Here is a 15,649-nt window from a genome sequence, read left to right as displayed (position 1 = left end):
GGTATTCATATGTCAAAGAAGTTATCAGAGGCCTGGGATATTGATATTTTACCTAAGAGCCTCACTTATCTGAAAGAGGAGCTCATTTTCTGCACCTTTTACAAGAAACTGTAGTTTTACGACTCTGAGGAAGAAACCATTTCACTCCATTTATGTGTTTTGCTTCATTTCCTCTGAAAGGGAAGACTGGACTGGCTGTGTGATATGTGAGAAAGGGCGGGGCAAGGAAGGAGAGGGCAGAGGGGGAGTCTGCTGCTTCTTGGCAATCCTTGGCTTCCCTCACTTCTGAGCTGAAATAATTCTCTTTCCGGACAGCAGCTTGCTTGCGTCTGAGTGGGCACCATTCATGCGAAAACCTAGGTACGAATTATTTAATCCGGGGAACAGATTGAAAGGAAAGGAGTGATATAAAGAGGCTTCAAGAAGTAGAAGGAAGCAGTTAAGACCATTGCAAAGATTCCACTGCATGGCTCCTTAGCAAGGAATTCTAAATACCCCTCCTACATTTTTTTTTTCTTTCAAAAGTACTTTATAAAATTTGGCCATAGGGATGATCTGCATAATTTTCCTTTTTCATTACTAGATTTTTTTTTCTTACATAATGAATGTGAAGAAAACTACACTGACCTTGATTCATGTTGATGCAATTTGGGGGAGGAAAAAACTCTACATTGAGGCTCTAGGCTCTGATCTGGGAATATAAAGAAAGTAACATAGGATCTGCACTTTGACAGAACTTAAGTCCAAAAACAACTCCCCTGAAATGATAGCATTGTGGAAAGAACACAGCATTGGTTTCAAACAATCTTGTTTTTATCCAGACTCAGCCACTAGCTAGTTATCTGATCTTAGTTTTCCTTCTCTGACAAGTGGGGATAAGACTGACCTTCTAGCATTCCTGTGAAGAGTAATGAGTTAATATATGACAAAATCAAGGGCAGTAGCCAGCAGAGGGGGGTCATCGAATCAGTACTTTTACACATTGTATCATAGATGGCCTGATGGTGTTAATAGTCTGACACTCTGGAGTCTGACAACTTGAGTTTGAAACCTAGCCCCGGCACTTACTTGCTTTGTAGTCTTGGGCACACTGCTTATCCTTTTTGTGCTCCAGGGTCCTCATCCCTGGAGATGAGTAAAAAGATAATAATATTGATAGTATTGATATCATAGGGTTTTGAGGATAAATGAGTTAAGATATGTAAAGCACCTGCAGTGCCTGGTGCAAGGTAAGCACTGTGTAAGCATTTCCTCTTATTATTTTTAATAATTATTGATTCTTTTTCAAAATCTAGTCTAGGGGGTTTGTCCATTTTTTCCTCTTTCTTTTTTATCACTATTATTATTATTATTGTAACAGTGATAGTGGCTTCTGTTTTAGCTTAAGTCTCTTTCACTTTGCATTGTTTTGGATGTGTTTTGCTTATGGTCTGTGCACACCCCTGTGCATGGTTAAAGCCTCACAGAGAAACAGGCAGGTTGCAGGTACAGTTAGCACCTTGGGGGATAGCTGTGCTGTGAGCCAGTACTGAGTTTGCAGCTTCCCCTGGACTGGTCATCATATAGAGGTGCATATGCCTCTAGTGACAAGGAAGACCTCATGAGAGGCTGTGCATGAATCAACACTAATCCTGCCACCGGAGGAACAAACCCAACTTCTGGTAGTTAAACATCTTTCCTCTTCGGTAAAGCCAAGCATCTTTTTTCAGGCAGAAAGAGTTTGTAACTCATGCTTATATCCCCTGCAGTAGTACTTAATAGAAACTCCACGAGTGGATAAGAATAAGGGAGTAAGACAGGTGACTGTAAAATACGACTACTTTTACACTGCTAAATCAAATGTTATAGTTTTTTATTCTGAAGTACTTTTAATATTATATACATATCATATTTCCCAAAAGTTCAAGAGGAGGAGCAAGTAGGGGTGGAAAGTTAAAGAGGGGAAGTAAAATGGGAAGAGCCCTTATTAGTCTTTACATAGGCTGCAGAAACCCTACAAAGGCATCTAGACTCCGTTGCAAAACAGGTTTAAGTGAGGGTCATAAACAGTATGGAATTAATAAAAAAAACATTTGGTAACAAGATTCTGCCACACACCTGCTGGGGCACTAGTAGGACTTCTGAGAAGTAAATTAACCTATCTGTGTTCCATGTTCCTCATGTATCACATGGAGATAATATTTACCTCAGGGGGTTGTTATGATGATTAACTGAATTAGTACAATGTCTGATCTTACATAACTTTGTTTATTATTGACTTATTATTACACAGTTCTTCCTGGGTAACTGCTGGAGATTGGTTCTAGGACCCCCTTGGATATCAGAATCTGAGGATGCTCAAGTCCTTCATATAAAATGACAGTAGTACAATCGGCCCTTTGTATCCGAGGGCTCTGCGTCCGAGGACTCAACCAAATTCCATCAGCAGTTGGTTGAACCCGTGGATACTGGACCCGAGAATATGGAGGGCTGATTATAATACTCATCAGACATTACATGAATATAGTCTCATTTTTGCCTTTACGTAGTGATTATAAGAGATATGGGACTTTGTTTAGGACATTTCTTTTCATATATTTATAAATACGTTCTAATGGAAATATACATAGTATTATTAGTATTATTTTAATAGTATTATTTTAATTCGTATAAACGATGCTTTGTTTTTTCTTTCCCAAATTAATGCAAGCTCGTAAAATTTCAGGCAATGCAAAAGTCTAAGAAATAAAAAAAAACTTAAGCCCTTTCGTTTGCTATTCTCTCTTGTCTCCTGCTGGGGAATACTACCAGAGTAACCAAAGTTTCTAAAGCGTTTTCGGTAGAGTTGACGGTCAGGCAGGAAAAGGCATCTATGATCATGGAATTTGGAAACACAGTGCTGCAGCCCCCTTTGGAGACTCCGAATATACCTGGCCATATTAAAAGTGTTGAGAAGTCTTGTAAACAAACTGGCCTGCTTTTACTGCACCTTAAGCAAAGCCTGCCTTCTATTAACATTCAACAGAACACGTTTGGGAAATGGTGTATTAAGCTATAGGCAGCATGAAAGAGTGGAAAGAGCATGAACATCTGGGTCAAAAAGGTCTGGATTTGAATCTAAGCTCTTTCTTTCAGTGAATCTGTGTTATTATTTTTCTTTTGTTTTTTGCTTTATTTTTAATTTCTTTAAGTGTCAGTTTTGTTGTCAGCAAAGAAGGATAATATTTTATCCTCAAGTATTCTTTGTGAAAATTAAATAACAGATGGAAGGCATAACGTATGTCATAAATATTACCTCCCTTTCCTTCTCCAATGAATGGAAAGAAATTTACAGAGAGGTATCTGACATACATCTGGAATCCTTAGGGAAGTGTCTTGCAAATTGCTCATTGAGGAGAAATGTTTCTGGCTATGGTTTAAAATAGGATATAAGATGCCTCATTCTGTGTGATTCCTTTTCAGAGAAGATACTTCCAGGGACTTGGTCTCTGACTCATACTTCCTTTACCCCAAAGCAATATACCTTATCTCCCCATTTTGTCACTTCCAAGGCTTAAAATGTAGCCAGTTTGGGATGCCATTTATCACATAACATGCTCAAGCCATGTTAATTTTCACCTGCTCAACCAATTATTGTGTCATGGTAATAGGGCATGGCAGCTTTATCATACGCAGCCATCCAGGGTAGCATTTTATTTTCTACATGAAATGCATACACACGATGTCATCTAATCAAACATTCTATTTACTCCAAATGTCCTGACCTCTTGGCTACTTATTCTAAAGTTGGGAGCTCTGAGACTGGCTTTCAAAATTGGTAAAATAAGAGAGAGTAGAGGAAAGAGAGGGATGCAAGGTGAGTGGAGGACATAGAAATCCCCTGTATATCTGCGTTTAAATAGAAAGGATGCTGAATTGGGGGGGCAGGAGAGAAATGGATGAACATAGGCTCCAGGGGCTCCAGCAAGAAATTTTCATTTAGGGTTTGTCATTCCTTATAGATAGTGCTTGGTGTTATTGCAGTAAGTCATGCCATTGTTGAACAAAGCCAACTCTTTTGTGCAGTGCTAGATGGCAGGCATCATGTTATGCTTTGGTATGTTTGTTTGATTTTTAGGTTGTAATTTCTAGCATCAGATTCCACTTGCCTTTATGATTTTATCTCTGATAAAAAGAAAATTGAAAATACATAGTAATTTCTCCAAAATTCAGACTGACTCATTTGGAACATGTAGTGATTGGAGCAGTGTCTGAACTGAAGTTCTAAGCAAATCTTTATTCATAGAATGTAAATGTGTTACTCTAACAAAGATTTGGCATGGAGAGTATTTAAAATGCTGGAAGAAGTGAGCTGTTTTCCTGCAACCTCCAAATTCCTCAGACGCTATTTAAATAATGCATGTAATTAAAAATTATTTTTATCTATTCATTAAAAGCAAGATTAAAGAAGGGTGTCAGATAGGCTTGACTTTGTTATCCTAGTTTGAATTAATATTTAATTTAAAAATAAATGCTAATGGATCAACCTAGGCTGTAACAGAGGCGTTTGTGCATTTGTGTGTGTGTATGTGTGTGTTTGTGCATGCTTTAAGGGCAAAACATAACAAAATGTGATACTGAAGAAAAAAGGTAGAGTTAAGAGCACTGATGTAGAAATCAGAATTATTGGGTTTTAATCTGAGGTATACTTTTTACTAGGGATGTGATTTGGGCCAAGAGCTATAGTAGATGAGGTTGGTGTCTGGTCAGGTCTCTTGGAACCCCTCTTCCTGGTGGGTGTGTCCATCCCCCAAATGTTGACACTTACTAAGGGCTCACACCTGAGACCTGCTCTGGAGGATTACCCTTGGGTGATTGCAGCCAAGGTGCGTGGGAGTTACACATACACACACACACACACACACACACACACACGCACACGCACAAACACAATAGCTGGGACACTGTCAGTATATACCTCCTTTTGCCTCAAGACAGGACAGGCTCTGCTCTCCTATTTATCCTCCTGAACTCCCCATGGATTAGACTATAGCTAGACTTCCCCTGGAGGTATCCTAGCTCCTTCCTCTTTCCTCTTTTGCTTCCTACATCTAGTTTCTCTTGAAAACACTCCCTCCATAAGCCATGTGCAGGGGAAATCTGCCTCAGGCTCTGCTCCCAGAGCACCCAACCTAAGACAAGTGGCTGAACTTCACTGTGCCTCATTTCTTTTTCTGGAATAATATCCACACAATGAGAAACACCTAGCACCATCACCAGCCCAAAGTAAGTGTTCAGTAAAGTTAGTTCTCCTGATGTTTCTGCCTTTGCTGCTGCTATTATTATTATTCCTTGAATTAGTAGCTGTTATGATGAGGTATTGAAGTACTACTTACAGTTAAGTAAAAAGGGTCAATTTCAGATTTCAGAGCAGCCAATTTAAGAATAACCACTACTGGGCATCTCCATGTGTGTTTTTTATTATGGTTAACCTTCCTTAAATAGAATTGCTTCCTATACTTAGAGTCAACAATATTTATTTTTACATGGACTAGTCCAAGGTATAGTTTGTGTCTTCAAAAACTTACAGTCCAGTAAGGATATTAGACAAGTACTCAAATTAATATAATGTAAGGAAGGGTTGAAAGGCAAATGACTAGAGTCCAACATATATAAAAACAAAATGGTGTGCTCTTTCAAAACAAGGACAGGCAACATTCAGATTGAGGCAGGAGAGAAAGACTCTTCAAGGAAAGAAGGTTGGGTGAGTGAATGGATAGTTGGCTGGGTGGCTGGCTGGAATTTTTAATAATTTTATTGAGGAATAATTTATATTCCACAAAATTTACTCACTTTAAGTACACAAATCAGTGAATTTTAGTAAATTCACCATGTTGTGCAACGATTATACCCATCCAGTTTTAGAACATACCCATCGTCCTAGTAGGATCCCTTCTGCCCATTTTATGGTTAATCTCCACTCTCATCCATTGCTCCAGGCAACTACTAATCTACCTTTTGCCCTTATAGGTTTTCCTTTGGTGATAATTTCATACAAATGTGTTCATAGAATATGTGGCTTTTTGTACTGGCTTTTTAATTTAATGTTTGAGATCTGTGGATGTCTCATATATCAATAATTCATTCTTTTTATTGCTAAATAGTATTCCATTGTATGGATGTAGTGCATTTTGTTTAACCACTCTCTTGTTGATGAACATTTAGATTGTTTCTACTTTTTGTCTATCTTGTGTGCAAGTCTTTGTGTGGAGGATAAATGCATTTTAACAGTTGAATATGAGCTGGCAGTGAAGGAAATGCCATGAGTGAGGAATGGCGATGAAGTTTGCGTTGTGATCGAGAGGGAGTGACTGCTTATTTAGCAAAAGCAAAGTGTATCAGAGAGGCATGGAGGACTATGGAAAGCATTGAAAGCAACAACACAACTTACCAATATACATCAAGAGAAATATGTATCTTCCAATCTATTCTGCCCAGAAAAATATTTCGTGCTCAAAACATTTTGAAGAACACTGGGTAACATATGCCCTTATGGGAAATGCTTGTTAGCATTTTAAAGGTTCTGAGAAGTTCTGTAGTAAAACTACCAATTTTAAAAATATATTTTAAAACATCTAAATTTCATTTAAGCTGGAATTTCACATGCACACACAAAAAAGTAAGCATGGATTCTGTTTTTACTAATTAGCAGTATCAATACTTTGTGAATCTGATGTTCTATGAAAACACTTTGATTAATGCATATAAAACAGGTACATGCAAGGTTCTGCCTTGAAGGCCAGGACAGGAAATATGAAAAAAAACGACTGTATATAAAAGATAATGTGGACATTTATAAAATTAATGTAGCTCTTTGATTTCTCCCCAACCTGTAATTCATACTTCTGTTAAGGAACATCACATTATGCTAGCATTTAAGATATTAAAATGAGGGTAACACCACTCTATCCCATTCCTCCAAGTTGGTGTTTTACACAGTCAATGGTCATATGCCATTATTGGTTGAGACATCATTTTTGTGGGGTCTTACCAGTATTTCTAATGAAGTAGAAAAAACATTCCAGATGTGGTTAAGATAAGTATTGTTTTATGAAACTTTTGTTTCAGTTGTGTGTGTGCATGTGCATGTCTGTGTGTTATCCCAATATGTGGTCAGTGAGTTACAGTTTAATAAAAAAATGAAAATCTTTTCCCTAAATTATCCTTTCCCAAAGTTTAAGAAAAGTATCATCATGATGCAAGATGCTTTTAGGTGATACATGGACAATCATTACAAATATTGTATTAGTAGGGAGTTATTTGTATACCTCCTAATCCTAGTTCAATCCTTTGATTATAGAAATGAGATATTCTCCTTTTGGTGCCAGTCTTTAATACAACAATTGTTTGTGTCTTCTTTGAAAAGAGATGAAGTCCTGAGCTCAGACCTAAAACTTGAAAACGATGTTGTTTCATTATATTTATATTGTAGTTACCTCTTTATGGCAATTGACACTTATTTGCCATTTGGTAGTGATACAATATTTCCTTTAAAAATAATATATTTAAGTGAAGTACGTTAAGAAAAATAACACTAGTGTAAGTGAAATATAGATTTTGGTAGAGATATTAAAGGTGATTGTGAATAAATGAAATCTGGGAAACACATTTCTAACCTCTACCTATGCTGAGAATATCCTTTACTTATGAGAACTCCCTTGATATTTAAAACATTTTTTAATTGTTTCACGTATTTTTGATGATCATATTCTCTTACCTGGGAATCAACTATTTTAGAAGTTAGTCAAGTAAATAATATGCAGTGGTATAGAACTGAAGGTTTGCTGGTGAGAGGGGCAGGCATGGCTTGAAAACCACTCTTTTATATAATTTCTTTTTCTTCTTTCTTTGCTAAAGAATCTGCAGAAAGTTTGCGGCCTGTGATGAAGGGCCCATAGCTGTTTCCGTGTCTCTATCTCATTAGATGTAATCAACTTAGTTAGTTGGCAATGCCACAGTGTTTCACTTAATCTAATACTCAGATCAATGGGAAGTTGCCATATGTACACAGATTACCAATTTTCAAATCATTAGAATGCAATAAAAATAGACCCAATGCTCTCTTGACACTGTGTATAATTTAATCTCTCCTTGTTGAATCACAATTGAATTCAGGGTCTCAAAGACTACAGAGAATATCAATTGGATTTATACCATATATGTGCAAAGATACCACTTAATCAAATTGCAGTTTATTGGTTGCCAGATGAGAGTTTACTTGAGCTCAAGTGTATCTACCACCTTCAAGATGGACCTGCCACTGTTCTAAATTTGACATCTCAAGTCAGTGTCTTAATTCAATGCCATGTGTGTCTCTTTTATGTCGGGTACTCTTACTACATCAACAGAGGTAACTAGTTTGTGCTTAGAGTGATAGTTTAAGCTATTCCAGGGAACATAAATTAGATCTTGTAGAATCAGAGAGATGATACATATGGATTTAGAATTATAGGTGTATTTTCTGTCTTGTGTTTAACTAGATAACAGCATAATTTCCAGGACATTCTTGTCTCTAACTCGTGTTTACAAGGAATGCAAACCACTATGGCCAACATTGAACTTCTCCTAACTTCCCCAAAAGTCCTTATTCATACCATTTGTCCTGGATCCCAGGAATAGATTGTTTTACAATGTTCTGTTTGCTTTTTATGTCTATTTTAACACCTAACAGATCACAGAGGGCAAGGATTGAGTCATATGTGTGACCTAAGTCTAACCGGTGATTGATTGATTCTTTCATTCAGCACATACTTTTTGTAGTTTACTGCAGGGAATTTGGCCTTTTGGGGAAGAAGATAAAGGTTTGTTCGGATGTTATGATATGGCTTGTATTTTTAATGAGTCACTCTAGCTGATGTCTTCATGGGCAAGGGAGCAAGGCAGAAGTAAGGGAAATCAGTTTGGAGGCTTTTGCAATTACCAAGATGAGAGGTGATGGTGGCATAAACCGGGGTGGTGGAGGTCACAGGTGCTTGTTTTACACTTTTCAACGTGCCTGGTATGTTTCTGTTTTCAATATATTGTTTAATAAATAAGTGATACTATATTCCTGTCTGCCTATACCTTCACACTTTCCAAACTCTTGACCTTCCAATAAATATAAAAAGGGCTTGTCTCTGCATATTTACAAAGTAGTCTCAGTATCCAAGCTGATGGGTAGGGAATGTGGTGCATTATGTAGTTGCTGTGTTCAGCAGAATCATTCTTTTGCATCATATGCAGTTGAGTGCATTTCTATTTTGAATAGTTTCATTAGATTTTTAACATAGGCAGGGAAAAAGAATGGAATGGATATGGTTTGCATACTCTGCTGATAACAACATCAAAAAACCTGCACTATTTAGACAAAACCAAGTGACTAGATGCAGAATTCGTCAATCTGCCTGGTAGCACTAAAGACAAATGTGGCAGTCGTTTTGTGCTGTCAATGGCCTTATCACTAATAGTTCAGTTTGTTGGTGCTAGAAATGATTGTGAAATTAACCCTTTGAATATTAAAATGGTACTTTTTGGAGCTTCCCTGGTGGCGCAGTGGTTGAGAGTCCACCTGCCGATGCAGGGGACACGGGTTCGTGCCCCGGTCTGGGAAGATCCCACATGCCACGGAGCGTCTGGACCCGTGAGCCATGGCCACTGAGCCTGCGCGTCCGGAGCCTGTGCTCCGCACCAGGAGAGGCCACAACAGTGAGAGACCCGTGTACTGCAAAAAAAAAAAAAAAAGGTACTTTTTGAGATTATTTCTTTAGCACAGAAAACTTTAAATCTGGACATGTCCTCAAAATTCACTTTTGAAAGAATGGGCAGGTAATATTATGCCCATTTTACAAAGGAGGGAACTGGAGAACAAATAGAATACATGACTTGGCCAAGGTCATGCTACCCCAACACACCCAAAATAAAAGCTTGATGTCAGCAGAGTTTTGTCTGTTATGTCCACTGCTTATCCCGAAGGCTTAGTCTAGTGCTGGCTGAATAAATATTTCAAGAGCAAATGACTGAACGCGTGGATAAATGAAAGTCACAGAACCAAGATTTTAATAAAGACCTAACTGAAAATACTGGAAGGGGAATAACTTGATAAAGGTGTAGAAAATATGCCCTACACAGTCACAGTAGTGAAAAACTAGGAACAGTAGCCAATACGTATGACGTTTAAAAAATTCTGTATGGTGAAACAATAGGCCAATACCAAGTGATCAGTTTTCAAAAGGTAAATCCAAAATCAAATAGTATTATTTCATATTCACTTTCATCAAAGTGATAAATGAACTAAAATATAATAAAGGAAATTGTACCTTAAAGTTGTGACCCCCTCTCACAACAGGAAAACATGCAAATAAGATGAGAAACCAAAAACCAGCCGCGTGAGACTCTACTTCTGAATTCCTCTCCCTAGATGCAACATCTTTGAACCTTTGGACTGTTTCTTCTACTATAGACTTTTATAATAAGTTTGTTCTTACTCACATTTCTTGACTTCTCAATTTCAGATATTACCTGTAGTCTTCCTGGCATAGAAAATGAGAATGACACTTCCTTACAACACCCCTTTTTCTACACCAAAGTCCCCTCCTCCATTCTCCCAAAGTTTTCACTCAACATTCAAGAGCTTACCGTATAATATTATTCAAAGCTCTTCAAGATAGTAGACAGCAACTGCTTTACTTTCTCATTTTCCCTGGAGTTAATAATGGCTTCTTTCTTTTTAGTTCGCCTAAACATTCCATGGAGGTATGGTTTCCCAATCCCAATCTCAATCTCAAACTGTAATTCTCCTCTCAGTACAAATAAACATATTCAAAAATCCCCTAAATCCATTTTTCCCCTTGGGAAATCCCTCCTTGTTCCAATTTACAGCTCTTGTTCTCTAGATCTGTTGCATAAGCCTCCGCTGGAGTCTCACTTAGAATTCCTTTTGCTTTCTCTTGGGTTGCATCCTATGGCCTCTTCTTATTTGCTACTCTCTCCAGTTAGAGGAGTATGCCCTCCATCACTTCCTAAGACAGAAAGAAGTCATTTTTAAAAGAGATTTTTCATTCTCAATTTCTTTTTTTTAATTTTGTCATTCCATGTGACCTATAGTTTGTGTTGGAATTCTAGGTTGGAGAACAACTTCCCTCAGAATTTTAAAAGCTTTACTTTTTCACTCTTCTAGTATCTTGTTTAAAAGCCCACTGTCATTTTTTAATCTAAAGAGTTTCTTTTTTCCCCTCTGGAAGGTGTTAGCATTTTGTCTTTATTCCTGAAATTCTTTATATCTTGAAATTCCAAATCCTGTTTCTCTGTGTGGGTTTCTTGCCTCTCACTGCTTTGTGCCTTTGGTAGGTCTTTGTAATCTGAAACCCTAAGCCTTCAATTCTGGGGAAACTTTCCATTTTATTGGGTTGAAATGTATTTATCTACCAATGATTCTATTTTTTCTTTTTGCAACTTTTGTTAGTCAGATATTGAGTCTTCTGAATTGATCTTGTACTTTTCTGTTTCTCTCCTATTTTCCAGCACTTTTTTTTCATATCTCTCTATGTAAGAATCTCTCAGATTTATGTCTCTGTCTTTTTTAATGTGTTCCTTTTTATGTCTGCTAACACATTTTTTTTATTTCCCAGAGTTCATTATTATTCTAATTATTGCCTCTTTTACAATGGCTACTTGTTCTTGTTCCACTTTTGTGACCTTTTAAAAAATTTTATCTGAAGCTATCAAATATATTTTTTTAATTTATTTTTATTTTGTTCCCTGTACTGAATGTTTCTTCTGAATCCCTTTTATCACTTGTTTGGCCTCTGCCTTTCCATCCCAGGCTATCTATGAATATTTCAGAGTGAGATAATAACATACTGTGATTGCATCACCTGTGTGACTGAGCAGACCTTGTGTATTAGTGGTTTTCACTTTCCGCTGCTCAGTTAAAAATCCAGCCATTTCATCAGAAGATCCTGAAATGTTCCTATCTGTGGGTCTTTTCTCTGGGGCTAGAGCTGATTTCCTATCATTTATCTGTTGGATAATGGATTAGGCTGTAGGAAACAGAAATATAACTCCAGTTGCTTAATCCTGTGAGACTTTTTTCCCCTGCCCTCTCAGTAAAAAGCCAAAGGCCTAATCAAGTTGTATTTTTACCACCACCAAGCTTAGCATATGGTTTTTATCATCCACACTTATCACTCATGGTCTCAACATCGTTGCTCCAAATTCAACCTCATGTTCATGTTACAAACAGGAGGGAGAAGAAATATTGAAGGAGGAAAGGGTAGCACCAATATTAAAATAAATAAATGAATTAATTAATAAATAAACATCCCAGAAGTCCCTAGCAGATCTCTTTGGTCAAAACTATGCCATAAATCCATTTCTAGTTGTAAGGGAGTCTGGTCTATAGCTGGACCACTGTCATCCCGAACAAAATCAAGCTTCCATTAGAAAGGAAGAAAGGAGGATGGATATTGAATAGGAAAACTAGCAGTATTCACTACATATAAAATAAAATAAAATAAAATAGATAAAATGCACTGTGTCCAAGGTCAAGTTGAAGAGCTTCAGACCCAATACACTGTGTGTCCTATTATTAATTCAGGATCCAGTGATACAGGATCTGACTTAAAAGGCATGAGTATATTTGTGTGCTTACTCTAATAGTAAGGTTAGGAAACATTTATCCAGGCAAGACTCTGTTAGGTGCTCCGTTGTGCTTCCCAGCTCTCCTTAGAGTTAGCAAACTCTACTATAACTAAACCGTAATATTGTTAAGTATGGTAGCTGAAACTTGTTCATAATTATAAATTTAGCATCTAATATCTTTTTCTGACCAAGAGTATTTGATAAGTAAAATGAACACATCAAAATATGTCGTTGCTATATAACTAAATTTTTTATTGTGTAAATGATCATTCATTTCTTGTTTTTTTTACATTGAGCATTTAAAGAGGAAGGAAAGAAGTGAAGAAGGAAGGAAGGAAGGGAGGGAGGGAGGGGAAGAAAATGAGAGAGAGGGAGAGAGGGAGAGAGAGAGAGAGAGAGAGAGAAGGAAAAGAAAGAAGAAGGAAGGAGGAAAATTTTGATCACTAGCAGCCAGCATGGTTTTATTTAAAAAAGGAAATCTTAACATCCCATAACTTTTTGTTGAAAGGCCATTGAATTAAAGTTGAGGGAAATGTAATGAAGGAGTTGATTTAACTCCTGCTAAGGCAGCATCCTATAGTATGTGCGTATACACACTGTGATATCTGTCTGCCCAGGTACAACCCCAGCTGTGCTACTACCTAGCACTGTGACCTTAGGCAAATTGCTTAATATTCTCATCTCTCAGTTTTCTCATCTGTAAAACGGGGATAGTAATAACACCTGGCTCATGTGATTGATGTGAGGATTAAATGACCCACCTATATAAATACCTTTGGTCAGTAAGCATTTAATCAAAGTTAGCTATTTTTTAAGCATATGGATACAAAGAATATTAGATTACTCAATAAGAAATTTAGCAACTATATACAAAAAGGGATAATTCGAGTGATTATCAGCTGTCATTAAGATTCCCAGTGGGCACTATCTTCGCTCAGGCATTGTATTAGTTTTCTAAATCTTTCATACCAAGTACCACACACTGGGTGCCTTAAACAACAGAAATTTATTGTCTCACAGTTCTGGAAGTTAGATGTCTGAAATTAAGGTGTTAAGGAGTTTATTTACCTCTGAGGGCTCTGAGGGAGGATCTGTTTCTTGCCTCTTTCCCAGCCTCAGGTAGCCTTGGGCATTCCTTGCCTTGTAGTTGGTATTCTCCCTGTGTCTTCACATCATTTTCCCTCTACATGTCTATCTCTGTGCTCGAATGTTCTCTTCTTATAAGGACGTCAGTTATGTTGGATCAGGGTCCACCCGAAAGACCTCATCTTAACTTAATCATAGCAAAGATTCTATTTTTAAATAGGGTCACATCCATAATTACGTTAGTACTTTAACATATTGGTGGGCAATGGGATGCAATTCAACTTATATGAAGCATGACTCAGATGAGGCCATAGCTAATATTTTCACCAAATCTGTATGCAACCCAGGTGCTTTCGTGGCCTTTGAGCAATGGATGGGGTTGAGGCCCTAGGCTTCAGAATGATACCTGTGGATTCCTACTGACTTTTGCTCTCCTGGCTCTGTGGATCTCAGGCCATTACGTCCTTGTGGGCTGCACCGTGCCTCACTGACCCACATGTGAAACTCATCATGTCCTCAAAAATGATCCACTAACACAAAAATATCAGGGATCAATGCTGGCTCCAGTGAAAATTTTTGAGAGGAGGGAGAATTTCTAATACACACCATACAGTACCCGGGACACAACTTGTGAAAACTTCACTAAAACTTTCTTCTCTGCCAAGTCTGCTTCAGCCCCTTGTCCCTGAGGGAATTTTTTTTTTTCTTGGTCTATCCTCACTCCTAGATTTTCACCAATTTTGTCCCCAGATATCCAGCTCTTTTCTCCTCTTTTAGGCAGAAAATTTTATTTCTCTCTGATTCCTAGATCTAAAATTTATATACAACCTCATCAAATAAACACCTCCCAGAAACTCTGATGCTCTCATTAATGAAAAGTCAGGGTCTTACATGTTATTTCTTACATAGAAATTATAGAGGGAAGTGAAAAACAATGCCAGGGATGGAAAAGTTAGAAAGACAAAAAATCCACAAGGGGATGGAGTGGGAGAAGAGGAATGCTGAATTTAGAATGATGAAATTTCACAGAGATATATGAAATAATAAGTAAGATTTATGTTATGGTTACTGTGGAATACATACTCAATGATTTTTCTTGTGTGTGAGAAAAATTTACCTCCATCAGTCCTCACAAGAATCTTAACTTGCTCACGGTCACAAAGCTAATAAGAAAGGTGGGATTTACACCCAGTTACTAAAAATCCTTAGACCGTTTAGGACCATAGGGTCCTAAAAAATACAAAGTGAAGGGTCCTCAGCTCATGAAAATGACATTAATTTTTACTGATGAGTAGGTTCCTTTTGAGTGAAGAATGTGATTTTACTCTCAGAAAATATGATCTTAAATAAAAATATACTGTCCAGGATACAGAAATTATAGTCCTGCCCTACTTTTCTTTGGTCAGAGCAAGCCGTGGTGATTCTATTCATTTCTTGGCACTACACTCTGAGAGCGGACTTAGGCCAAACTGGACCAAAATCCCAGATCCATCACTTATTGGCTGAATGATTCTGGGTAAGTGATAAACTCTATCTGCCCTTGCTTTCCTCGTTTGTGAAATGAGAAAAAAAAATTACCTGCTTCATGAGAGTGAGAGGATTAAAATGGCATATACTGCAGTGACAGGTACTCAGTGATTCCACAGTGAAAGAGTTCTGTGGATATTAATCACTCTATTTGAATGAAATAATTGATTAGAATGAGTCACTTTTATTGATAGTAATTCAGCGTCGATATTGAACTCTTCCACTGAGCTGAACTCAATTTTGAAAAAAGAATTCTTAATTTTTTTCACTTTTCATACTGCCTGAGGTTTTTTCCACTTAGCCAGAGGCCAGCAATATTTTGAGGAAATCCAGTGAAATGGATAGAATTGCTGTTTAGAACAGTGGTGCAATAGAGTGACCATGAGTGTGGACCCTCAAG

General features: G+C 37.4%; 1 protein-coding gene across 2 annotated transcripts in view; it reads left to right on the top strand.

Annotated features, from left to right (window-relative positions):
• Positions 1 to 15,649, top strand: part of KCNIP4 (potassium voltage-gated channel interacting protein 4) — a 628,148-nt gene that overhangs the window by 107,983 nt on the left and 504,516 nt on the right. The window lies entirely within an intron of this gene.

The sequence above is a fragment of the Stenella coeruleoalba genome, assembly GCF_951394435.1.
Source record: "Stenella coeruleoalba genome assembly, chromosome: 4".
NCBI classification, from domain to species: domain Eukaryota; kingdom Metazoa; phylum Chordata; class Mammalia; order Artiodactyla; family Delphinidae; genus Stenella; species Stenella coeruleoalba.
Note: the sequence above shows the minus strand (reverse complement) of the source record. Positions and strands in the feature narration are given on the sequence as shown.